The 27,777-nt window shown below is 40.4% G+C and overlaps 1 long non-coding RNA gene across 1 annotated transcript; it reads right to left on the bottom strand.

Annotated features, from left to right (window-relative positions):
- Positions 1 to 14,597: 14,597 nt before the first annotated feature.
- LOC308300747 lies at positions 14,598 to 15,684 on the bottom strand. The gene is made up of 4 exons (XR_013962849.1): positions 15,574 to 15,684; positions 15,261 to 15,464; positions 14,784 to 14,846; positions 14,598 to 14,689 (listed from the first exon to the last, which is right to left on the bottom strand). It is a non-coding gene; the product is annotated as an uncharacterized lncRNA (long non-coding RNA).
- Positions 15,685 to 27,777: the final 12,093 nt, after the last annotated feature.

The raw sequence follows: 27,777 nt of genomic DNA, 5'->3' as shown, positions 1-27,777 counted from the left end.
GGCAGGAATGGCAGGCCTAATATTATTAATGCACTTTGGCTATGTGCAATAATCCAACTGCAGACATTATATTGCGTTGTGTTAGGCCAACAGAAAGGGTTCTATACTCACACTGACAGCCTGCTGACCAGGCCTGTTAAGCCTCTATCAGAGTCCAGGGTGAAGAGCTATTCACTTCACCGCGTTGTAGTTTCCTAGCTATCACCTAGGCTTTGTTATGTATTTTTAGGTGATAGCTAGAAAACTACACCACAGTGAAGTGAATAGCTCTTCACCCTGGACTCTGATAGAGGCTTTAGACCTGTCACCGGGTCCCCAGGGAATCCATTTGCAGCCATATAAAAGTCCTTCCCAGCAGCAAGGCCCTGCAGTTATAACTACAATGGCTGGTGTAGCACTCCTTAAAAAAGCACAGAAACAGTCATAAACATAACAGATTTCACAATGCAACATTTTGAAAAAAAAAAAAAAAAAAAAAAAAGTATGAAAACCAATACGTTAAATGAGTTGAGTTGACCAAGTAACATGTTCTTCAAGCAGGATCAAGAGTTGCTTTAATCTCAATGTAAACTGACACAACATGCTGACGTGCTATTTTATCTATAGCTAGAACACATGTAGTTTTCAAGAACTCTTACATGACACTGCTAAATGGCAAGAAAACTCAGAAAACTACATAAAGCCTAACCTATTTCCTTTTTTATTATGTCCTTATTGTTATTATTTTATTATAAATACATTAACCTCTTATCATTTAAAAAAATAGGAGGTCAATGGAGGTTGTCTGCAATGGAGGATGTCTTAATGGAGAAAATATGTGACTTGGCCTATACAGGTTGTGTTGTGATCATGCCTTTGTGCAGATCTGACAGCCAGACAACAAAAATACTACAAATTCAGAACAAAATAAAGATGCAAAAAAAAGAAAAACTTTCACAAAAATTCAAAAGCTACTCTTTCCAACACTTTGAATGACTTTCATTTCTCCTCACTGTCTTCTTCCCATGATGCTTTGCTGTTTTTACAACAATTCACAAATTTACAACAATTCCTGAAAACAATGACATTCTCTTTAATTGCTGTAAAAAGGCATTTTACCCCACCCAGAATGCTTTGCTGTTAAGAGCAGATTTACAGCCTTTTTATACCCATATATGGAGATATTTGTATCCGACAGTCCTTGTCCCTTCATGCCCATATATGGAGATATCTGTATCTGACAGTCCTTGTCCCCTTCGTGCCCATATATGGAGATCTTTTATCTGTCAGTCCTTGTCCCCTTTATGCCCATATATGGAGATCTTTTATCTGTCAGTCCTTGTCCCTTTTATACCCATATATGGAGATATCTGTATCTGACAGTCCTTGTCCCCTTCATGCCCATATATGGAGATATTTGTTTCCGACAGTCCTTGTCCCTTCATGCCCATATATGGAGATATCTGTATCTGACAGTCCTTGTCCCCTTCGTGCCCATATATGGAGATATTTTATCTGTCAGTCCTTGTCTCCTTTATGCCCATATATGGAGATATCTGCATCTGTCAGTCAGTGTCCCTTTTATGCCCATATATGGAGATATCGGTATCTTTCAGTCCTTGTCCCCTTCATGCCCATGTATGGATATATCTGTGTCTGTAAGTCCTTGTCCCGTTATGCCCATATATGGAGACATATATGTATCTGTCAGTCCTTGTCCTTTTATGCCCATATATGGATATATCTGTATCTGTCAGTCCTTGTCCTTTTATGCACATGCTGATATGCCCATATTTGGAGATCTCTGCATCTTCATATATCTCCATATTCTGCATGCTGATATGCCCATATATGGAGACCTCTGCATATGTGATTGCAATATCCTGGATCAACTATCATGTCCAAATATGGAGTTCATGACATGGATGCACTTTGACCTCATGAGTAACCATGGCGATCTGATGTCAACATCACCATGGTTATTTGTGATGTCAGAGTGAGTCCAGACTCCACACTCCAAATTTGGAGATGACTGACTCATCGTGACATCATCACTGTGTCAGAAGCCTATATAAAGTCTCAATCATCACATATCTCTGAACTCTCTCCTAACCTCTTTGCAGAGTAAGGCGCTCTACAGACGGACAGCGGTTGCCGCCTGGGCTCCCGCTTGGATCTGCGAGGAACACGCCGCGGTGATACACAAACACACTCGCTCTTTGAGTAAACGCTGCGCGGTATTTCACAAAGATGAACACAATCCATCTCTCACCGCCCGCGTACGCATGCACAAACGAGCACGCTCGCGGGGATTTTCACGGGACTGCGCCCGCTCGCCTCGCCGCCTCTAAACTTCGCTGCGCGGACGAAATAGCCGCCCGCCTCTCATTGAAAATGAATTACTTGCAGGCGGTGACCGCGTACCGTCTGGAATCCCCTTATGGTGCCCTACACACTACAGGCGGTTGCCGTCGGGGCTGCCGCTAGGATCAGCGGTGGCCGCACCGCGGTGAGACATTTTGATAAGAAATTGGAAGGCCGATGTATAAAAGGGGGTTCTTTTCGCAGGGGGCGGATACTTTTTGATCCGCAAGGCCGAGCCGAATCCGTCGGTATCAGCGTCGAGCCAGTGGCGTGTACGGCTGCTGCGTGGTTTCAAAAAAGCAAGCACTTCCCCTAACAAAAATTTAGTCAGGCTTCAGAATGAGGCCTTCGCCCACCTACTTATCAAACCCCCTTGTTTTTTCACCCAATTAAAAGCTAAACCCTACCAGGGGTCACGACAGATTTTTGTTTCTTTTCGCAGGGGGAGGAAACTTTCTGAATCGCAAGGTCTAGCCGAATTCGTCGGTATCAGCCTCGAGACGGTGGCGTGCACGGCCATTGCGTGGTTACAAAAAAGAAAGCTATTTTCACTTGGGATTGCGTTACATAAATGAAACGCACATCGACGCGTCCGTCTCGACTAGCCGAACGCGCACATATATGTTTTGTCCCACTCAAACCCACGTACGAAGATTTTGGAATTGCAGTTTACCCTAAAAGATGGTCTTGAGGTCTTAGAGTCTATGGACCTCAGGCAAATTGGAGATGTTCGTGCAGAAGTGTTTTTCACAAATGAAACACATATCAACGTGTTCGTCTCGATGAGCTCTACAACATATCTCAGAACCAAGGTCTAACCTCTTATCGCCTTTGAGTAGTAAAGCGATAAAGACTAACCCTAACCCCAGCCAATTAAGAGAACGGTAAGTGCAATGGTGACGAAACCTATACCCCCTTCTTCAGCGCAGCGAGCTGATGAAGAATGTGCCGACCATTTTTTCTCTACGCCTTTCAGGAGCCTCAACCCTGTTAGGATAGGGTTTTTGTGATATTTTGGAGGTAATTGGACCGTAATGACTTGGATTTGATAAGAAATTGGAAGGCTGATATACTCCCAAAAAGGGGTTCTTTTCGCAGGGGGCGGACACTTTCTGACTCGCAAGGCCGAGCCGAATCCGTCGGTATCAGTCTCGAGCCGGTGGCGTGTACGGCCGCTGCGTAGTTTCAAAAAAGCAAGCACTTCCCCTAATCAAAATCTATGCAGGCTTCAGAATGAGGCCTTCGCCCACCTACTTATAAAACCCCCTTGTTTTTTCACCCAATTAAAAGCTAAACCCTACCAGGGGTCACGACAGATTATTGAACAAACCATAAGTATATTCCTTCCCTCCATCGATAAATCCCACAATGATGATACAGATTGATTAAAGAAATATTTTTTTTTATTGTGAAAAAATGAAAACAAAAAATGCAAATGTGCTATCCCTCCCCCTTTTTACAGCCACGGCCGCCACACCACCCCAAGTCCTTGGTCTTCTCCTCCGCCTCTTTCGCCATCTTCAACTGCTTCATCTCCTCTTCCTCCATCTCCTCTTTCTTCACCTCTTTCTCCATCGCCTCTTCCTCGATGTCCTCTTCCTCCACCTCTTCCTCGCTCTCCAACTCCTCTTCCTCGATCTCCTCCTTGTCCTTCTCTCCCTCTGTGTCCTCCATCTCCCCTCTTTCTCCTTGACCTCTTGCTCCTGCACTGAATGCCCTCCTTTGCACTTCAACAAAAAAGCTCTGGATTGCCAAATGTATTTGATATAGTCTTCGACCTCTTAATACAAGAGTAAATTCTTCCTATAAATAAGAATATTTCAGATTGCAAACGAAACACTTAGGATAAAGCCTTTTTGAAAGAAGATAATTGATGTAGAACTTCAACATTAAACAAAAAAACGAACCTCTTGGTATTGCTTTCTAAGTGAATGTCCTTTCTTCTTTCCAAGGCTCTTTCTCTGTCTCTCCTTTACAGTACACTGACAATAATGAAGAAGAGTTCACCTCCCCCACCATTATATAACCTTCCAGCAGGTGAAACAAATTGTCAATAATTGGTGTTTGAGTTAGCAGCTTAGGTTAGGGTGTTAGGGACAATTGATGTGGAATTGATAAGTTAGGGTGTTAGGGACAATTAATGTGGAATCGATAAGTCATTGGTAAGAGTCATGGGTTAGGGAATTAGGTAAAATATAATGGTAATTGATAATACTTTGGGTGCTTTTGATGGGTTATTGGGTGCACATTAGCGCCCCTACCTTTCCTGTCATGGGTTACCTGTCATGGAGTAGGGAGTTAGGTAAAATATAATGGTAATTGATAATACTTTGGATGCTTTTGATAAGTTATTGGGTACGCATTAGCGCCCCCTACCTTTCTGGGGGTGGAAAAGAGCACCCCCTGGTGGCCATTTAGGGAAAACCCAATGTTCCTTCAACAACACTAACAATATCTTATCAAACCCATTAAACCAATCCTTCCTCGATTTGAAGGAACTCTGGAAAAAATATTGCGAAGAATGGGTGAAAAAACGGTTCTCCATCAAATCCATGTTAAATCACCCAATATTTCCTCAAAAAATCCTCATGTGACCCTAACCCTAAACGAGATTGTCCGTAGTATAAACTGTGGCATTTGATTTGATTTTGGTTAGGGAACTGGTGGTGAACTGGGACAGTCAGAAAGATGGGACAATGACCAAGTTGAATTTGGAAGGAATTGATCTTTAATATCCATGGTATTGACTACATCTGACAACATTGGACATAAACATTATGACTGCGCCCTGAGGTGTCATGATTTATACTTGGGTGTTGCGTCTTATACTAGGGCAGGGGATCTCACATTTTTTTAGGTTGTGGCCCCCAAAATAAACATATATTAACTGGGGACCCCTACCCTGACAAACACTTAAATATTGTGAAAATAGCAGATCTACATGCTCACAACGCCTCGCAGTGCTGCAAGGCGTTGTGAGCATGTAGATCTGCTATTTTCACAATGTTCGCCTCTTGCTTACTTCCTAGTTGACAGTTTAGCCAGTTTGGTATTGAAAGTTCTTAAATTGTCACTTTATAAATGTGCAGATACCCTGTATACACTTATGTAGGTTTGTTTACCGTTGAGTGAGATTTTTTTTTTACATTAAGCTAATCATCTGGGGACCTCACAATATAATTTGGGGACCCCACTTGGGATCCCGACCCCAAGTTTGAGAACCACTGTACTAGGGTGTCGTGAATCATAGTGGGGTGTCGTGTCTTAAACTACTAGGGTGTGTTCTTACTGCACAGTGTGTATACTGGGGTGTTCCCTGCAGGTGTCCACCAGGCTGAGAGCAGATGAATCCCTGATGTTGTTGTAGGCCACGTTGAGCTCCAGCAGACCTGTGTGCAGCTGGAGGCTGTTGGCCAGCTCCAAGGCCACCTGGTCCCCCAGGCCTGTGTGCATCAAGGACAGCCGCTTCAGCGAGCTGTTCTTTGGAAGGGCCTCCAGCAGGCTCCGGATCCCAGACTCACCCAGCGGGTTATCACACAGTCTGGAGGAGTCAACTTTTTCATTGTAGGGCCGACACTTTGTTTACATCCTAGTCTGTTTACATCCTAGTCTATAGACTAGAATGTAAACAAAGTGTCGGTCTGACAATGGCCAAAATGATTATTTATCATTATTTTACGCTTTTTGTGGTCATTTTTGAATAGAAACACATATATGAAGCTTATTTTTTTATAAAATATTTTCAAAAAATTATTTTTATTTTAGCATCCGTTTTACAAGAAAAAGTTGACTATAGCTCCTTTAATGGAAATAATTTAACAATGATAAACCATGTCATGTATTGTTTTCATCCAGGTAAGGATGAAGACTTTGTGAAGCAGAACAACAAATGAATATGATAGATAAGCCAGTAATGTAAATCAGACATACGTACAATGAACTACTAGAAATATATATTTGCGTTTGGCAAAAGAAAAAGTAATTGCCTGTAAAACTCTGAGTGTTTTTCACGTCTCTCCAGCTCTTTACTAAACAGAAAATGTATTTTCAGACAAATTTGGAACTGTAAGGGCTGTTGCATACTCCACTTTTAGATCCGAATTTATTTCGGTTCGGCTCTGTCTAAACTACAATATGATAATATGACAATTGAAGCTGGTCTTTGTGGGGATCTCAACTGGCAAGATCATGACTAGCCACCTTATTAGCTGTATATTCTGAGAGGAAGGAATCTACAATGCTGGCCAGCTTGGCTGACACTGGCCTGTTAAGCGTTAACGGACCAATTTGATACTTTACTGGCACATCTTGCACTCTTAGAATCTAGCAGCAGATCTCGTAGGAGGATGCAGGACTCAGGACCCAGGCTGTTAAACTGGAGACTGAAGCAAACACAAATGCACACGCCATCACATACTCACACACATTCTGGTTACTCTGGTTAATAGCAGGCAGAGCAAAATGCATCATCCAATGTAGTCAGGCAACATTTATTTTACATGCACACTAATTTACCAGTCTTAACATAATGAATAGCCAGATAATTATTACCGAATAAATGACATAGTCTACAATAGTCAGGGGATCATTTGGATAAACTTTACATTTCTAACCAGACTATTAAATAAATCCATTGAAAATGTGTTATTGGAGGAAAATTGCCTTTCAAATATCAGTGTTTTAACTGGGCCATCACCTGATTAACCTGTTTATTCACAGTAACTGGAGCATAGTGTGCATGCAAACAAATCATCAGTACACACACCATTAAAAAAACAATAACATTAGTTATATCACTGTCTCTGATTGGACCGAATATGAGCTACATGCTTTTATATAAGATTGGGTTTGGGATGTTCTTGATATAAAAGCACGATAAACACAACTGATGATCAGAAAAGATAACATACAAAGTAATTCAACACAATCTGGGCACTTGCATAATACATTATAATATATTTACTCATTGTAGACAGCCAACTTTCCTGGAGGGTAAGCTTTTGTTATCAGGTTGGTAAAGTTATGACCCGGTACATTTAAAAGGAGTTAATAAAACCATCAGCTTAAAAACACTTACCAGCAATACAACCAGAGGTGTTTATACTGCTGCATGTGTGGCTCTGTGAGAGCTATTGTTTTATGGCTGACAGATTTGTCACCTGTATCCTTATGTCACCTCACTCACCTGTATCCTTATCTGTGTGACCTTCATTATGTCTGTACAGTGATTTATCAGGGATAATGACTGGATTTTACAAGCACTGAATGGACCGCGTGAACTTAAAGGAGGCCTACAGACCAAAATAATACCCCCCCTGAATGAGAATGTTTCCCCAGACCTTCTTACCTGGTTAGGTTGATTTGCTTAAATTTTGCCCCTGTCCAGAGATTTGTAGATTAGTCCCAACAGCTAAAACGGTAGCTATAGCTTTTATACAAAAGCGCCCATTTAGGCCGCCTCAAAAGTATTTTTTTTTTTATGAATCGATCAGACATGCTTCCAACACACACCACACACGGTGGTTTAGCCTGTGAAGGGTTAATAGTTTGTTTACTGGGACAGAGCAGCACCGGACACTGCAGCTGGGAGCTCTCGCGAGATTCTCGCGATACTTCCGCTCCCAGCTCTCTGTCTGGAGCTGGGCAGGAAGTCACCTAGACCGCTTGTTTTGTTTACATTGGATGCACGAGCACAGCGACTCTTCTCATTCACTCTACTGGATTACAGCGAACAACAGACTTTTATTTGCGCAAATAATTTATTCAATAATGGCCGGTACTGAAGATGACTTTGAATTGAATCTTGATGTTGAAGATTTTGAGTATGGAGACGAACCATACATGTTCGAACCACAATATACTGCAGAGGAGCTTCGTCAACGGGAGGAGATGAGGCTTGAGCAGGCAGCAAATGTTCCAGTCGACGGAGAAGAGGATCGAACGCAAGGCTTATTTTGGTGTCATTGTGGAAATTGCGTTGTAATGCCATTACAAATCGAATGTAACTGCTGCACAAATTGGCCTTATTGGCACTGGAGACCAGACAATTGGTATGAGGACTCCGACCAAACAGAGGAAGAAACTACAGATGCAGATGATGGAGCTGTACGTCTTGTTCGCTGTATCACAGAGATTGAGGGTCTACCTCATTTACTAGATAGAACCGTCTTGGAAACTTTTTTTTTATCCAAAAGAATAAACTTTGAGCAACGCCCACAGCCTGCAGGAGACGATGGACATCTATCGATAGAGTAAGTAGTCAACATCATTGTGTTCTACGAAATTGTTTACCTAACACAGCTATCAATAAGCTTGTAGCGCGTAGCGCAAGGGTGCTCAAACTTTATTGAATTGAGAGCTCAACATGTTCTACCCAGTACACCCCTGAATAGTAGCAGCGCTGGCATTACATACGCGATAAACACAACACAAAGGGAAATAGGGGGGGGGGGGGGGGTTCTGGAAGTGGTAGGTTTCGGGTTCTTTGTTGTGATGCTACTGGCTCTTGAAAACACAGCATTGTGTTGTTGGGGTTTGCCTACTGTAAAGCTTTGAAGGTAGATGACAGGCCCTTATTGATGTCTAATAATTAAAGTAACTTTTAGTCTAGTGACAAACGCCAAGAAGACCGATTTTTAAAATTAAATATCTTCCTTTATATTTAATTTATATGGCATTTCATGTGGTCTACCTGAAAGCCTGGTCATCATTTCTTTATCTTTATCAATGGTGCCATTGTGTAAAATACAAACGGCATGTCAATATTTATATCTACTGATGCTTCTCCCTCATTCAAGGTTGGCTGAATGTATCAATGCATTGAATATTACATTACTAACATTTGCATATTGAGTGTTTTAATCCAACAACTCAACCTGATTATTTATCAAGCTATAGTGAAGAATGCAAATACATTATCCTTTTTGCACTGTTTGAATGTGTTTCTAAAACATTTTTTTCTTCTTCCCCAGACAGTGTCGTTTAGCCGGCTACAGAATCTGCCTTGATTGGATCTTGAGAGGAGAAGTACTGGGAAGACATAACAGAGTTTGTTTACCTGCTTGTTTGGTATCAAATGTGCGTTCTCGATTTCCTTCACAATCTGGTTTGTATCGGGGCTTCTTAGAAGAGGCTGGAGATCTCACACAAGGATTTTGATACAGAATGATATGGACATGAGCCAGCCTATCTGAACAAGGCTGGGATGGGTCCCAAAGTCCTAATAGCTTTCTACTGTATAGAGGCACCACATCCTGACTTGCAGCTTCACTGCTTTGTATGACGGCTGCACAGACCTCAACCATGCAATCTCCCTCAAATCCAAGACCTGTACAATGAACGCTGTGTATAAAAAGGCCAGGGAATCATCAGAGAGCTACTCCATCCCAATCACAGCCTGTTCAAGATGTTGCCGCATGGAAAACGACTATGCAGCATGGAAAACGACTATGCAGTCACCAAGCTACTAGCAACAGACTGTAAACAATCAGGCACATGAACAAACTGTCAAAGACGAGAACGGTCATGGGCTAAAATAATTGCTAGCCCAGGTACGTAGAGTATTGCTAGGCCCCCCCCCCCAATGCCATCCCACTCATCCCATAACTGCACTATTATGTTCGAGCCTCAACTACAGTACATCATAGTTACTGTGTGTCTGAACTGCACCTACTGTACATAAATATATATACTGTGAATTTTTTAATTATACTGACCTGTTGCTCATCCAACACACTGTGATTTTTTTTAAAAAAAAGGTTAAAGTACATTAGCTATTACGGGAGAATAATGCCATTGGTGTATACAATACACCCAACTTTATGCACATGTACAGCTGAGGATGCTGTTATCATTCTCTTAGATTTTTTCCAAGTGCACTCTTCTCCAATTCATTATTACTCATTATTTTATCTTTAGATGTGGTGTTTTTGATGTTCAGCTTTTTCTGAAAGGAAGCCAAAAAAGAATAATTTGTACTCGCCTTATTGGTTCTAGTAATTGCACAAATGAATAATAAATGTCATCTTTTTGAATTTCTTGTTCTTATTTTAAATCACCTGAATTGTTCTTGTCCATCCTTATCCTACATTTGCCATAACAGCTAATGATGTTGGCTTAGGTCAAAAAGCACAAATTCAAATCATATGTCAACTGACATGGAGCAAATTTGTATTCATTTGGTTTAAATCTAAATGCTTCTCAAACTTCACTTCAAAATCTATTATGCCCACTGCTTGATGAGCTGTTAGTGCCATCACATTTATGTATAGTAAACATGTTGTCAAAATGAGTTCCTTCTGCCAATCTGGACTTATTCCTATGGTAATAAATACAATCCAGAATAACCTGATTAATCTTGTAATATTCAACTCACACTGGTTATCCCACCAGCTTGTGCTGGTCTGTTTGTATTATCCCATTCAACAAGTGTTTTATCTAGATTGTGACTCTCTTGTCAGAAATCACATTAAAAAAAGAATAGTATACAGTTTATATTGTTTAAAAAATGCTGCCACCTACTGGACAAAACGAAAATCTATTTGGCAGTAGAATAGAAAAGCTGTAGACATGACTTTTTATCTGCATAACTCGTAATGTTACTGATAGTTTGTTTGGTCACGTCATGATTATAGTTATGGCTTTACTACTTTATTTTAAACATTAGACATACACTATTACTGATATTTCTATTGTAGGTAGGAAGATAAAAGCAATTGGCAAAAAAAAAAAAATCTCTTTACACATATAAAATAAATTCAATGCGTATAGACATGGAGATTAGTTGAGGTATAGAAAAATAAATACATTAGAATACATATGTTGCCCACATTTTTATTGATAGAAGGCACTGTATGAGTTTGGGACATTTTCAATACAGATTAAAAAACGAACAGTAAAGACAGATTATAGAGTTGATTTAGACAGATGACTGAAACAATATTTTAGCTGCAGTAGTCATTATTGTATTTGTTCATTGAAGGACGACATATTCAACTAGGCAATTAAAAGCCTGTATTATCTGTAGTTGTTTGATGTGCAAAACATTTTCTTAGGTTGTGGTGGGGCTCAGTCAGTTTAAAATAAAAACCTGCAGCCAGCAAATGTTGTTGGTTCAATTTAGTCAAAGAATTCTGGATCTGGTGCAGTGCTGTGATGTTTGAATCTTTGTAATAGTGAAGCCCTGGCCTGCAATTCTAATTTATCAGGCATGGGAGTTTTTGCAACATTTGGCCTTGGTAACGTTTTCTGCGTAGGTCGCTTCTTTTTCGGGTCCTCCAGAGGCTCCAGGGCTGCTTTTATCATGACGCGATCAACCAGTTTCATGCGGAAGGGCAGCTGTTGTGTGGGCTGAAATTTTGTCTTCGCAATCCACTGCTTTGATATCTTTGACTCAACATACTTCCACTGTGGCTCTCCTATAATTAGTAAAGGGGCGGCATAGCTCAGGGGTAGAGAAACTGGCATTAGAGCACGAAGGGTATAAATCCCGAAGGGTTCCCAGTTCGAATCCGGGCTCCCCCTGAGTTAATATCGAAGGGTCCCTGGGCAAGACTCTGAACCCCTAATTGCCTCCGGTGAGTAGGTTGGTGCCTTGCATGGCTTCCTCCGCCACCGGTGTATGAATGTGTGTGTGAATGGGTGAATGTAATGCACAATCTATGTAAAGCGCTTTGGATTAAAAGCGCTATATAAATGCACCATTTACCATTTACCATTTTTAAAGACAAAAAGCAGATATTGACAGAATTAAAATTTCAGTTGATATCTATCCATGAAAATATACCCATATAGGTTTAAACAAAGCTTTGCCTTTGGGCTTAGGGCAGGGGTCTTCAACGTTTTCAAGCCAAGGAGCCCTTAGTTGAGGGAGAGATGAAGCAGGGACCCCCACAACCTTGTCATAGATTCCATATAGTTTCATTGTTTGACACCACAATCATCAGTATATTTTGGATTCTTGTCAATTTGCTTTCAGATAACCCTTGAACCATCAATACATAATAAACTTGAGCTTTCATTCTGTACTTAGTCTGCTCTTTTTCCCCTCTTCACTAAAACTCTTTGCCAAAAATAGCCGATCTACATGCTCAAAACGCCTTGGCTAAAGTTCTCAGAATATGGACGCTAGGGTTCATGTAGTCAGCATAAAAAAGGCGAAACTAAAAGTTCCTATCACATAAAGATTTGGTGGACACCCTGTAGTAACTTTGAGGACCCCCTAGGGGTCCCGGACCCCCTGATGTAGACCTCTGTCTTATGCGTTTACAATGTCGAACGTTCAAGACTTTCTGAAACAGTAGGCATGCTGATAATACTTCTGTACCTGTCTTAGTTGTCGCCTGCAGTCTTCCGACATTCGTGTTCCAATCGATGACTGCTAGCATGCTCCGGGCCAACATCGAGTCATAGAAAAAGTGTAATCGTTTTGGGCAATATTTCAAATAGGATGAATGAAATATTTCGAGAGACCCTGGATTCAAAACAAATTACAAGGAAAAAAGGGGTTTTAAATATATTGAAAGTTTTAAACACAATAATAAGATTTGCTTATTCTGTAAAAACATTCTTCACATGAAATAGGTTTAATGTTGACTTGAACAGATTATATACCGAAACACATACCTGTGTGTTTGAAGTGAGCCATCTGCTTTAGGTCACGGAGAATATTGGGGTCCAACACTATGGCCTGCAGAGCATTGAATGGAGGAGAGTCAGCAGTAAGCCACATTCTTGTTTCCTGCTCTTCTGCACTGTAGTCTCGATGCCTACATCTCTGCTCAATGCCGTCCTCCTCCCACCTATGTACGCCACAAATGTGTAGGAGCAAGGACTTCCACTGACGTACCACCGCCTATAAAAAAGGTGGAAAAAAAGAACAATGCTATACATTTAGAATTTCACAGGTAAAAACAATCATTCTGTAGGAAAGAGATACATTAACTTTTACGGAGTATGTGTAATAATAGTATCTGACAGTAGACATTTACCTCCGGATCTCCCTTGCTCGACTCACAGGACCAATATAGGTGGTTGTTGATTGCTTTGAGCCATCGTTGAAGCGGTCTGTTGGCGGCCTTGATTGCCACAGCCAACAGTTTCTTTTTCACATCTGTCAACATAATTAAAATAGGAAAATAAGATTTAGTATTTTGAGAACATTGTTATTAATATCATTATTTTTTATTTCGAAAGAAACTTACTCTTGCCAACATGCCAGGGGTCGAACTCATGGAGGATGACACCACGGTATTGCTTCTCCATGACAGAGCGGATGGTTGAAGATCTGTCGGTGGAAATGAGCCCAACAGGCACCCCCAAAGTACGCAGTTGTTGGAGGCCTCGTTCAAATCCTACGCCCTCCATGGCACTTGAGCTTGAAGTCTCGTTTACCTAGAGCACACACAAAAACATTACAACATAATTTATAGATTGTATAAATATTAATACAAGTGGATTCAGAAGGGATTTACATTGAAAAGCTAAATCGCTTACCTGTACTAATTCAAAGTGGACTACTTCTTTAGTGACATCGTCTTGAAAGGAGTAGGTTGTGTATTTGGCACTGAAACCTTTAGAACAGAAATTGAGAATTAATTTCTTGGTGATGAATTTTATGATTGATTACTAATTGAAAAGTACATGTTTACATGTTCTAAAGCTTACCCGGACTATCAGATCTGCCATCACCACAAAGTTCGATTCGCTGACCATCAGCTGCTCTCTGTATGAGGCGTTCGATGACTTCTTTTTTATGGTCTTTGTAGGCTTCATGGATAACTGGGATGAGGTAGTTGGATTGAATGTTGTAGTAATGGGTTTGTTGTGGAATCTGTAAGTTGATCATCTGTGCCCATTCAGAGATGTCTGTGTATGTGGCCCCAGTATAGAGAATACCGGCACTGATCAGGAGGTCATTTTCCGACGTGCGGTTGTGTTGTTTAGGGCATGATGTCCAAGAAGGATCTTTGCATTCACCAGCACACTCCCATTTGACCTTCAGCAGGCTACTTCTCTTTTTAGTAGTGGAACTCTCAATGACCTTGCCACATTCCATACAAAATCGGGAAAACAAATGCTTTAATTGTGATTCATTCACGATCCAACACCTTGTTGGATCCCACTCTTTGTACGCCTCATCCTCGGAGGAGGAAACGGAGTCCTCTGATTTTGAGGATTGGCTGGGTGGAAGGTATTCAGGATCCCGTTTATCCTCCATCTCTGCAACATCTGTGCTGGGGTCACTGACACTGTCACTTGCAGATCCTTGCTTTTTCCCCATCTCCATCCCCGAAAAACTGGCACTGAGGTCACACACTTTGGGGTCAGATTCGTCTTCGATATCTGGCTAAGGTAAAGATGTATATATTAGTGTCTTTACAGAAATATCAAATGGAAAGTATTATCATCAAAATGAATAGGGTATTATAAATTTCACTTACTTGGTTTAGCCGGTCAACGTCGTTATCATCAACCCCCTGAGTTGAAGTAGATGCACCCCATTCCTTTGATTGAAAATAATAGAAGGCTGTTAGTGTAATTTGAGCTATGGGCATGCATTTACAGTGATTGTGAACGAAGTTGGCATTGCAGGAAGAAATTGAACATATATTCTTTAAAATAGCTTTCAGTGGTCTATGAGCACACACGCATGCATGCATGCACACACACACACACACGCACGCACACACACACACGCACACACACACACACACACACGCACACACACGCACGCACGCATACAGACACACACACACACACACACACACACACACACACACACACACACACACACAAACACACACACACACACACACACAAACACAAACACACACACACACACACACACACACACACACACACACACACACACACACACAATATATAAAAGTGTGTGTATATAAATCAAATCAATTTACCATTTGTAAAAGGGTAGGAGGCCTCGCAGTGTAAGTCCCTGACAGTGATGGCCTGTTGCTGGTTTTTTGCTGCAGTGGACTTGTGAGATAGAAAGATGGAAGCTTTCTCTGCCGACAGGATGGATCCCTTGATTCTCCAGGTTGATGCAGCTTTGGAATGGAAACTGATGTTTCAGCTACTTCCCCGGACACTCCTTTGGCTTCCTGGTGTTGAATATAACAACTACTTTAGCTCAATGAACACTGAACCTCAACAAAAAATGTATTCCCTTATTCTCTTATTTTCTTACTGTAATTAAAAAGTCGTACTCACCTCAGCTGTGTATCCAATATCATCTTCAGTCAGCTCTTCCGAAGGTAAGAATGGTACAGCAGTACGGGATCGTGTAGCCTTTTTGGGGGTGGAGATTCGCGAGCCACCAAGGTCTGAAAAATCACCAGCTTCTGCTCCCTATAATTGTAAAACACAATATTATAAATAATTACATTTATTATTTTCTACAAATTATAGATAATGTATTCTCATAACTATCCATTATATTTGCATTTTTCCTCTCACAAATTTTCAATTATTGGTCTATGATTGACAGGCAAAGCAATGAATTATACTGACCGGGGAGATTTCTTCAGCAGCTTCCTCGGACAGCATGCTTGAAGGGAAAGCTGGGGTGGCAGTCAAATCCTATCAAGGAGAAAAAATATATATTTGGTCATAATGAAGTTCTTAAAAAAATCAACATTCTTCAAGCCTATTAGGAATATTGGGATTTCACACATCTCTCCCACTGAGTGGAGACAATGGCTGCGTTTACATGCACAACATTTGTTCATTCAGAATGAATTCATTCCCAATTCATACCCAAACGTTTAGATGGAACCTGAAACAAAGTCTGGTCTCATACAATACGTAAATACCACCCCTCCAGACCTGAATGAACATTCAGTCCGAATGGATATTCTATTCCATTATGAGGTGTTTACATGAGCATTTTCATTTATAATGACCTGCCTATGTAAACGCAGCTGTGTTTTCATGGATCTGATTTCTAAACTGAGTGTGCTAACGTAAGGCATATTGTTGTGTGTATAGATCTGTTGTTTTCTAAATGAAGGTTTTTATAAAGAAAATAATTTCTGCATTTGTGCCATCAAACAAGCGTTCCCTTTTGTATAACGTTATAACATAAAGATGTGTCCAGACTACAGACAAAATATCTGACTGCCAGATTGGGGATGTTGAAAAAATTCCCACATTGCAACACACACTGTACTGGGGGAGGGGATGGGAACATGGCATGCCTCAACCCAAAAGCTGGTTTACAGATTGAGGGTCTAAAAATAACTTGTATGAAATACAAACTTTCTATGGTTTTAAAAAATATATTATATACCTACTGACATTATCATTACAAATAACAAAGGTAACTAGAAAAATATTGTTCCTTCGAAACAATTGTGGGCTCGCTTCAAGCCGGAAAACAATGGCTATAAAAGCACAAAATGTCAAGATCGCAGGCAATGCTCTCTTTGACGTTACTGACGTCAAAGATTGGTCCATTTTGTTCCAAAAATGTGTTGTGCAAAAGTTGACCCGCTGGTGGCGCTATAACAGGCCAATGTGAGAAGGTTGGTATCTGTTCCTTGACCTATTGGGAATGTGCTTGCAAGATTTCACGCACATCCCAGGCTGTGTTCATGATTTGAGGTGTTTTTGGCTTTGGACACTTTATCGCTGCTTGCAGCTATATTTATTATTATTATTTTATATATTTTTTGTGTGCACTTCATAGGCATGTTAGATAAAGGTCCTTAGATTGCGTGTAGAATGTTTCATGCAAATTGCAAAAAAAATCCTAGAATAAAAACGGGTTTAAGCGTTTTACAAACTGCTCAAAATTATATAGCGCCCCCCTTTGGCCATTTGGGGTAAGATTGGTTTCAGTGATATTTGAACTAACCCTCTACACTATTTTGTCATGAAAATGTGACTTTGCATGTAAGTTTTAGAGGCAGAAGAATAATTTGCATAAAAATGCAATATTGTTTGAATTATTTAAAAAAGCATGTTTCAATGTTAAAGAAATCCGATATGACAGATCTTTAGATATCGGTCCAAAGTTCACGTAAAAAAGGTTTTGTGCACGTGACGCGAAAATTCCAGAATAAAAGCGGGTTTACGCGTTTTACAAACTGCTCAAAATGGCGGAAAATCAAAGGGCGGAGCTTACTTAACAACGACACAGATGTCTTCCGCTTGAGTCAAAGCACGCGTGTAACAAGTTGCATGTCTTCAAACGAAACGAGTCATGACTTTTGCCCGTTTGAAGTTTGAATTTTCAGACGCTTCGTATAGCGCCCCCCTTTGGCCGATTGGAATAAAATTGGTTTCAGTGATACTTTGACTAACCCTCCACATCTTTGCCAAATGCCATGAACGTGTAACTTTGCATGTATGATTTAGAGGCCGAAGAATAATTTGCATAAAACCGCAATATTGATTGAATTATTAAAAAATTATATTTCACTTTAAAAAAAATCTGGTTGAGTAATCTGACCGTATTGGTCCAAAGTTCATGTGAAAAAAGTTTTGTGCACTTGACGCGAAAATCCCAGGAGGAAATAGATTTTTACTGTTTTTCATATAATTCTGAATTGTGGGAAACCTAAAGGTCAGAGGTCAAAAGTTAGAGGGTAAAAGTTGTTCGGCATGAGGAGACGCATAAGTGTATACAGGTTTCATGGCTGTATGTATAACACAGCATGAGCTATACCTGTTCAAAGATCGCACTTTCGAAGGCTTCCTACAGCGCCACCATTTGGCCGATTGCTATAAAAAATAATAGCACACTTCGCCACTGTAAACTGAACACATTGATGTTTTTATTTTCATTTTCTGTCTAAGTATGTAGGAGTAGAAAGGAACCGAAGTTTTGAGGAGAACTTGATATGACGGTTAGATATTGTCACTAGAAAAATATTGTTCCTTCGAAACAATTGTGGGCTCGCTTCAAGCCAGAAAACAATGGCTATAAAAGCACAAAATGTCAAGATCGCAGGCAGTGCTCTCTTTGACGTTACTGACGTCAAAGATTGGTCCATTTTGTTCCAAAAATGTGTTATGCAAAAGTTGACCCGCTGGTGGCGCTATAACAGGCCAATGTGAGAAGGTTGGTATCTGTTCCTTGACCTATTGGGAATGTGCTTGCAAGATTTCACGCACATCCCAGGCTGTGTTCATGATTTGAGGTGTTTTTGGCTTTGGACACTTTATCGCTGCTTGCAGCTATATTTATTAATATTATTTTATAATTTTTTTGTGTGCACTTCATAGGCATGTTAGATAAAGGTCCTTAGATTGCGTGTAGAATGTTTCATGCAAATTGCAAAAAAAAAATCCTAACGGGTTTAAGCGTTTCACAAACTGCTCAAAATGATATAGCGCCCCCCTTTGGCCAATTGGGGTAAGATTGGTTTTAGTGATATTTGGACTAACACTCTACATCTTTGCCAAATGCCATGAACATGTTACTTTGCATGTATGATTTAGAGGCAGAAGAATAATTTGCATAAAACTGCAATATTCATTGAATTTATTTAAAAAAGCATGTTTCAATTTTAAAGAAATTCGATCTGACAGATCTTTAGATATCGGTCCAAAGTTCACGTAAAAAAAGTTTTGTGCACGTGGAGCGAAAATTCCAGAATAAAAGCGGGTTTACGCGTTTTACAAACTGATCAATATGGCGGAAAATCAAAGGTTGGAGCTTACTTAACGACACAGATGTCTTCCGCTCGAGTCAAAGCACGCGTGTAACAAGTTGCATGTCTTCAAACAAAACGAGTCATGACTTATGCCCGTTTGAAGTTTGAATTTTCAAACGCTTCGTATAGTGCCCCCCTTTGGCCGATTGGAATAAAATTGGTTTCAGTGATACTTTGACTAACCCTCCACATCTTTGCCAAATGCCATGAACGTGTAACTTTGCATGTATGATTTAGAGGCCGAAGAATAATTTGCATTAAACCGCAATATTGATTGAATTATTTAAAAATTATATTTCACTTTAAAAAAAATCTGGTTGATCAATCTGACCGTATTGGTCCAAAGTTCATGTGAAAAAAGTTTTGTGCACTTGACGCGAAAATCCCAGGAGGAGATAGATTTTTACTGTTTTTCATATAATTCCGAATTGTGGGAGACCTAAAGGTCAGAGGTCAAAAGTTAGAGGGTAAAAGTTGTTCGGCATGAGGAGACGCATACGTGTATACAGGTTTCATGGCTGTACCTAAAACACAGCATGAGCTATACCTGTTCAAAGTTCGCACTTTCGAAGGCTTCCTACAGCGCCACCATTTGGCCGATTGCTATAAAAAATAATAGCACACTTCGCCACTGTAAACCGAACACATTGATGTTTTTATTTTCATTTTCTCACTAAGTATGTAGGAGTAGAAAGGAACCGAAGTTTTTTGATACTTGCACTGACTGCCTGCCTAGTATAGAAATAATGACAATATCTAAAGTGTGCTCGCCTCGCTTCAAGCCAGAAAACAATGGCTATAAAAGTACAAAATGTCAAGATCGCAGGCAGTGCTCTCTTTGACGTTACTGACGTCAAAGATTGGTCCATTTTGTTCCAAAGATGTGTTGCGCAAAAGTTGACCCGCTGGTGGCGCTATAACAGGCCAATGTGAGAAGGGTGGTATCTGTTCCTTGACCTATTGGGAATGTGCTTGCAAGATTTCACGCACATTGCAGGCTGTGTTCATGATTTGAGGTGTTTTTGGCTTTGGCCACTTTATCGCTGCTTGCAGCTATATTCATTATTATTTTATTTTTTGTGTGTGTGTGCACTTCATAGGCATATTAGATAAAGGTCCTTAGATTGTGTGTAGAATGTTTCATGCAAATTGCAAAAAAAAATCCTAACGGGTTTAAGCGTTTCACAAACTGCTCAAAATGATATAGCGCCCCCCTTTGGCCAATTGGGGTAAGATTGGTTTTAGTGATATTTGGACTAACACTCTACATATTTGCCAAATGCCATGAACATGTTACTTTGCATGTATGATTTAGAGGCAGAAGAATAATTTGCATAAAACTGCAATATTCATTGAATTTATTTAAAAAAGCATGTTTCAATTTTAAAGAAATCCGATCTGACAGATCTTTAGATATCGGTCCAAAGTTCACGTAAAAAAAGTTTTGTGCACGTGGAGCGAAAATTCCAGAATAAAAGCCGGTTTACGCGTTTTACAAACTGCTCAAAATGGCGGAAAATTGAAGGGCGGAGCTTACTTAACAACGACACAGATGTCTTCTGCTCGAGTCAAAGCACGCGTGTAAGCAAGTTGCATGTCTTAAAACGAAACGAGTCATGACTTATGCCCGTTTGAAGTTTGAATTTTCAAACGCTTCGTATAGCGCCCCCCTTTGGCCGATTGGACTAAAATTGGTTTCAGTAATACTTTGACTAACCCTCTACATCTTTGCCAAATGCCATGAACGTGTAACTTTGCATGTATGATTTAGAGGGCGAAGAATAATTTGCATAAAACCGCAATATTGATTGAATTATTAAAAAATTATATTTCACTTTAAAAGAAATCTGGTTGATCAATCTGACCGTATTGGTCCAAAGTTCATGTGAAAAAAGTTTCGTGCGCGTAACGAAAAAAACCCAGGAGGAGATAGATTTTTACTGTTTTTCATATAATTCCAAATTGTGGGAGATCTAAAGGTCAAAGGTCAAAAGTCAGAGCGTAAAGGTTGTTCGGCATGAGGAGACGCATACGTGTATACAGGTTTCATGGCTTTACCTCAAACACAGCATGAGCTATACCTGTTCAAAGTTCGCACTTTCGAAGGCTTCCTACAGCGCCACCATTTGGCCGATTGCTGTAAAAAGTAATAGCACACGTCGCCACAGTAAGCTGAACACATTGATGTTTTTATTTTCATTTTCTCACTAAGTATGTAGGAGTAGAAAGGAACCGAAGTTTTTTGATACTTGCACTGACTGCCTGCCTAGTATAGAAATAATGACAATATCTAAAGTGTGCTCGCCTTATAGGCGAGCCCACAATGATGTTTTTAATCTGAATGTTGTGATAACAAACGAATGATGTGTAAAAAGTAACTTGCATGTGGACAGCCCGTAGCAGTCCTAAAATGCTTTGCTCCTGTGAGATGGGGGATGGGTGCATACAATACAGTATTGGCTACAGTAAATTCTAAACCAACAAAAGAAAATGTGTTTGCGTGGAAAAGAAAGTTCGCTAACTTGGCTTACTATCCAGTACTAAAAGAAAATAATGCAATCAAATTTCAATGGGCAATATCACACAATAGAGCCAATCAATTATAGGGATTTGACTAACTTTCAAAGAAGCCATTTTTTAATAAGAATTATTCCCCTTGGTGAATAAACACAGCTGGATATCAAACGTGAGGGGCTGTTTGTTTGAAGGTTACTTGTTGCATATAAAGAATTAAAATATTATAGACAAACTTTTAAAAAATATATATATCTTCTTTTTAGAACCTACCTCAGCTGTTATCCTTTTGGGTACAGCGTGACTTTTCAGCCTTGGCCGTTCGTTTCCGACCTTTGGAAGTTCTTTTGGACCTTTTTTTATTGTTTGTCTCAGACCAGTTCTTTTCTTGGGCGAGGTAGTAGTTGCTGCTTGTTGTTTGGGGTGAAAATCGTCTGGATCAAAATGTTCGCTGCAGACTAAACATGACGTTGTCTGTTCAGGAGTAAGACTCGGATCCATTCCCATTGCGAGGAGCCAAAGTTTTCTCAAATCCGCGTCCAGAGAAGGTATTTTATGAAAACTTTTGGAGCGTAGGGTACCCTTTGTCTTTGACCATTTACAGCCAGGATACACACAACGCATCGTGGTATAAATAAGATAGTAAAATAAAACACAAAAAGAATGTAATCTAGTTTGTATGTTGTTCGCTGTAATCCAGTAGAGTGAATGAGAAGAATCGCTGTGCTCGTGCATCCAATGTAAACAAAACAAGCGGTCTAGGTGACTTCCTGCCCAGCTCCAGACAGAGAGCTGGGAGCGGAAGTATCGCGAGAATCTCGCGAGAGCTCCCAGCTGCAGTGTCCGGTGCTGCTCTGTCCCAGTAAACAAACTATTAACCCTTCACAGGCTAAACCACCGTGTGTGGTGTGTGTTGGAAGCATGTCTGATCGATTCATTAAAAAAAAATACTTTTGAGGCGGCCTAAATGGGCGCTTTTGTATAAAAGCTATAGCTACCGTTTTAGCTGATGGGACTAATCTACAAATCTCTGGACAGGGGCAAAATTTAAGCAAATCAACCTAACCAGGTAAGAAGGTCTGGGGAAACATTCTCATTCAGGGGGGGTATTATTTTGGTCTGTAGGCCTCCTTTAAAGAGTGGTTTGTTCACCAGTAAAGCAAATATGATTCTGGTCTTAAACCAGTCAGAGGTTCCTCAAAGCAGTTTAGCTATAAGAAGTGATCATGCAACTCATGTAAACACTATGCCAGTGTTTTAAAGTCAGTTTGTTTATAGGGTGGGTACATTATATATGAGTGGTACAAAGAATAGTTTATCATCTACAGTCATGTTAAACACGAGTCGATAGAAAAAAAATACATTTAAATATATAAATATATAAAACCATTTGGCAGCATCACATCAAGATATATATGGTCCAAGAGTGATAGGTTTAAGTTTGTCTCACTTGAGGTTGTGTGTGTGTTTGAAGGCAGGCCATAGCATCTCAAGCAAAGTGTGCGTCAGATGGCAGGATGACAGATCCAGCTCTTCAAGGTGAAAGCTAAAAAAGCACAGAACTCAGAACATAGCACTTGAGGGGAGTCATTCGGATGTTGGTGAGATCGATAGTCCGAATGGAGGACAGGACGTCGGCGGTGAGTCTGGGGTTCTGGAACTCATACAGCAGAACCAGCAGGTCCATCAGTTCCTCAGGGGGCTGTGGTTTTCCCAACTCTGTTGTTCAACAAGAAAACAGTGTTCTTTTTAGTCAAAATACTAAAAATGGGTTCTAGTAACCTAGAGACGGACAATATGGACAACACTAAAGAATCCTGTCTCCTTTTAAAGGGCTTCACAATTATAGTAATGTATAACTGCTGGATGTGCCTTATCTTATCAATAGTAGAATGCACCTCTATTCTCTCAAATATCTGTTTATAGGGTATTTGACGGTATAGTAACAGGAAACAGAATAGGCAACAGGGGGAGTATGGCATGCAACATATTTTTATATAACAGTTTATATTTATAGCTTAGTGCAATATGGAGAGTGCAACATAGCCTGCCTGTAGTGTTAAGTTTTGTTGATGAGTTTTGATTGAATGCTTAACATTACCTGGTGTGTCTTCAGTATAATTGGGCTGGACCATAGTCAGGATGTCAGAGGGGGGTTATGATGTGCTTATGTGTTGTTGGTAATTTATGTTGCAGTTGGGCGTTATTATATTGGATAGTTCATGGAGACTTTTAGTTATGGATTAAAGATATGTATTGTGCATTTATGGTATGTTTATATATGTGTTTATGGTATGCTATCACATTTATAATACAACCTGTTGTAAATGGTATAGTCCAAGCTCGTTGGCTCAGCTGAGGATAAAAGGCTGCCACTTGCCAGAGACATCAAGGCTGTGTCTCTGTGCTGGTAGTGGGAGTAGAGAACTGTCTTTGTTTGTGTCAATTGTATCATAGCTGGCTTTTGCTATGGCAAACAATGGGGAAGAGGAGACCAATGTAAAAGTATAACAGGATAGAATTTATTAAACAAATCCTAACAAAAAGCTAATAAAGAATACTGAATGAAAAGAACATAACAACATAAGACTCACGGATACAGTGTGGTGTGGAGTCAGTAGATCAGTGGTGTGTGTAAATGTTGCATGAGTGGAACATGGCGTACTGCAAGGTGTGTGGGTGGAAAGCAGCAGGAATGCCCCACCCTGCTCACCTTGGAAGATCAAATCAAATGTAAAACTTTATTTTCATGGCACGTTTACAAACTGCCAAGTGGAACCAAAGTGCTGTACAAGGCAGTGGAGTCAGTTCAGAAAAAGCTAAGGTATGGCAACATGACTGGTGAAGACACGTTGCCATACCTTATCAACAGGCATGATTCATTTATTTTAAGAAGTACATTTTATTTTTTCCCCTCGTTTCTATGGTTTCTTGGGCTGGATATGGAAGCGTGGAACGGTTGTTCAAGTCCATTGCACCTGTGCAGCTGACCGGCGGTACCTGGAGAATATAATTACCTTGTTAAAGTGACCATTTTGTTAGATTTTGCATTTGTAATTATTTTACTGTAATTTAACAACATAATAAAGACATTCATGGATTTATATTTAAAAATAACTTTTATTTCCCCCCCTGGACCCAGGATATGGCAGCTGCATACTCCTGCCATACCCAATTGACACCCCTGGTAAAAGGTTGAAACACAAGTTGAAACACAAGCACTCCAAATCAAAGCAGGAAAACCATAAAACAATTCATGGAACCAAACAATTAAAAACGGCAAGACAAAAAAAAAAAACCATTCACAAAATCACTAGAAAAAATTTAAGAAAACACTAAGTTATAAAAACCAATTTGATAAACTCAATGGCTAATGGCTAATGGCATCTTATATTGCCTACAGCAATATAAGATGCCATTAGCCTACAGCAATATACCATATCTATAAATCGAGTTTTCATATTCAAATATACTGTACTACACTGACACTGCTGAAACACTTCTTGTTGATTCTAAACCCCCTGTTATAGTCTAGTAGGAAGGTATGCGTCCCATGCACCCGAAAGATATATTTTTGTGATGTGGGAGCCAGAGCTGTTATCAGATATTTCACTTGCACAGTGGGATATAACTGACCCGATTTTTTTTTTTTTTTTTTTTTTTTTTAATGATCACCGATCAACGAGTTCTGATCTTATAAAATATCGCAATAGTGTAGGTGGGCTAGAGTTCTCAACGGGCCTGAAAATTAAGGTCCGGCCCTAACTGGGCCCGACGGGGCAGGACCGAGGCTCGGCCCGACCCTAACGAGTTTCATCATTTTAAGCCCGAAACCCTGAAAAGCCTGAGTGAAGGAAAATAAATAAAAAACGCCTCCAGGTGGCCGTACCATGTGTTATTATAGCGGAGTAGGCTGAGAGAGTGAGAGAGATTAGCCTACCTTTCCACTGTTGGTTGTATTAGCATGTTTTCTCATGAAGAAAAGTTGAATCCTTAATCCTCCTCATTGTGTTCACATCCTGCAACGCATGCATCTGTCTGCATTTGCCGTCTCTGTTGCTCAACTAAAACTCTGTCGCTTCTCTTTTTCTCCTCCACCCTGCATCATAGCTGGCTGATTTATGACCCTGGCCTGAATAAGAAGCACTGATCTGCAAGTTCTAAACAAGTCAGATCGTAATGCAAAGCAGACTTCAGTGGGTTTGTAGATTGAATGCCATTTTGGTGTGCAACACCAGCCTGCTATTAAGTATATAGCGGGGCAGATAAATGCATTTTTGCACTAAAATACTTCAGAAGTGGAAAGAAACCTAAAACTTTTCACAAGTACTCCTTAGGGGTTGTTCCTATGATAAAACACATTAGACACTGAAAAATCAAAATGGCTGCCATGTTTCCAAGATGGCTGCCTCTGAACAGTACGCCAGCCGGTTAATGTCCGATTTTCATAATATTAGAGTTGTTTTGTAGGTTTTAAAACATCCTGAGTTCATTTATTACACTTTTAAAGCAGCCAGAATAACCTTTCTGACTTTTGGTTGGGGTCTTTCCTCACCTGGGACCCCCCAAACAGACCCCTGAGCCTATCTCAGTAATCGCATTGCTCCTGCTCCAGTGCAATGTTAAATTAGATCATAACTGAAGCATTAAAGTTGTTGTAACTGGGCTCTGAAAGCAAAAATTAGTAGTAGCAAATACCCAGGGGTCTTCCACAGAGGGTCCGGGACCCCTAGGGGGTCCTCAGAGTTACTACAGGGGGCCTGCCGAATCTTGATGGGGAAGTTCTTTTCTTTTTTTAAACTGTTTTAATTAGTATTCTCAGTATTATTTATTACATTTTTGTGTTAGACAGACAGGTTCACAGGTGTTACTGCAGGGATTGCAAGAATTAAGGTATTGCAACTTCTCACTTTGGGCGCGCAGTCTAACATGTCCATTTATTACGCTGCACCCACATTGACAACACAACACACACACACCTCTTTGTTATCATCACCCCAAAAAAACCCGCACCCTATCCTCTTAAAGAGCTCACGGTCAATTGTACCCAAAGAAATTCACTATACATGTCCTCCCTAATAGTGTTGACAGTTTCCACTATAGCATTTGCAGGGAGGAGAGTGCAAGGCAGGTTATTGTTTGAGCAGCTGCACCGTCCCTTGTAACCTGCTTTGCAGCCACATTTGATAAGTACTGCGTTTGCAGCAGGGAGGGCAAGAAACCTGACTGTTCATACCCTCCACTCTCTGAATTCCATCTATTTTTTTCAATTGATGGAAGCTCAGGGCAATTTGTCAGGTATGACAAAGTAGGCATCATAATAGGATACCTTCATCAAGGGACATGATTTTGAGGAAGTGCAAACACATGAAGAGGCTGATACCCCGATTCCTTATCAAGTCCTTGCCTCCGGTACAAAAAAAGGACATTTATATATTCGAGTGAGTTCAAGTTATTGGATGTTACAAATGTCAAGGGTTCCTTTGCGTACATAGTTTTTCAGGTGCTGACTGGGGAGTAACATTTGTTGGAATCACCAAAAAGACATCAATGCCTACTTGATGATGATGATGATGACCAAGCCATTAACCGCTTCAAGGACCTTGGCAAGGTCATTGGCCATTCCTCCTGAGCTTATAAATGATGAGCTTCCATCAACATTGCAGTCGGAACATTTTGCATGCCATGTTTACAGTTCAAAAGGTCCAACAACCCTGGGATTACTCAGATGGAACTATTTCTGTCAAAGAACTTGGAGGGTGAGATGCTACCTCCAACTCGTGCTGCACTGCTACCACATTACCTCCGCGCCAACTCTGTCGCAATGCAGGATAAATCATACCTGACCATACCATACCCTGTGCTTCCACCAATCGAAGAAAATAGATGGAATTCAGAGAGTGGAGGGTATATTCCAGTCAGGTTTCTTGCTCTCCCTGCTCCAAAGGCAGTACTTGAGCTCATCAAATGTGTCTGCAAAGCAGGTTGTAAGGGACGGTGCAGCTGCTCAAATAACCTGCCTTTCACTCTATGCTATGGTGGAGACTGTGTCAACACTATTAGGTTGGACATTGAAGATGATGATGATGAAGACGAATATATTCTGCATGTCTGAAATTACTGTATTGTAGTGAATCTCTTTGGGCGTAATTGACCATGGGCTCTAATAAGGTGAGGGTTTTGGGGTGACAATAACAAAAAGGTGTGTGTGTGTGTGTGTGTGTGCGTGCGTGCGTGCGTG

This window comes from Nannobrachium achirus, assembly GCF_963921795.1.
Source record: "Nannobrachium achirus genome assembly, chromosome: 16".
NCBI classification, from domain to species: Eukaryota; Metazoa; Chordata; class Actinopteri; order Myctophiformes; family Myctophidae; genus Nannobrachium; species Nannobrachium achirus.
The sequence above is the reverse complement of the archived record's forward strand: the minus strand, read 5'-3'. Positions and strand labels throughout refer to the sequence as shown.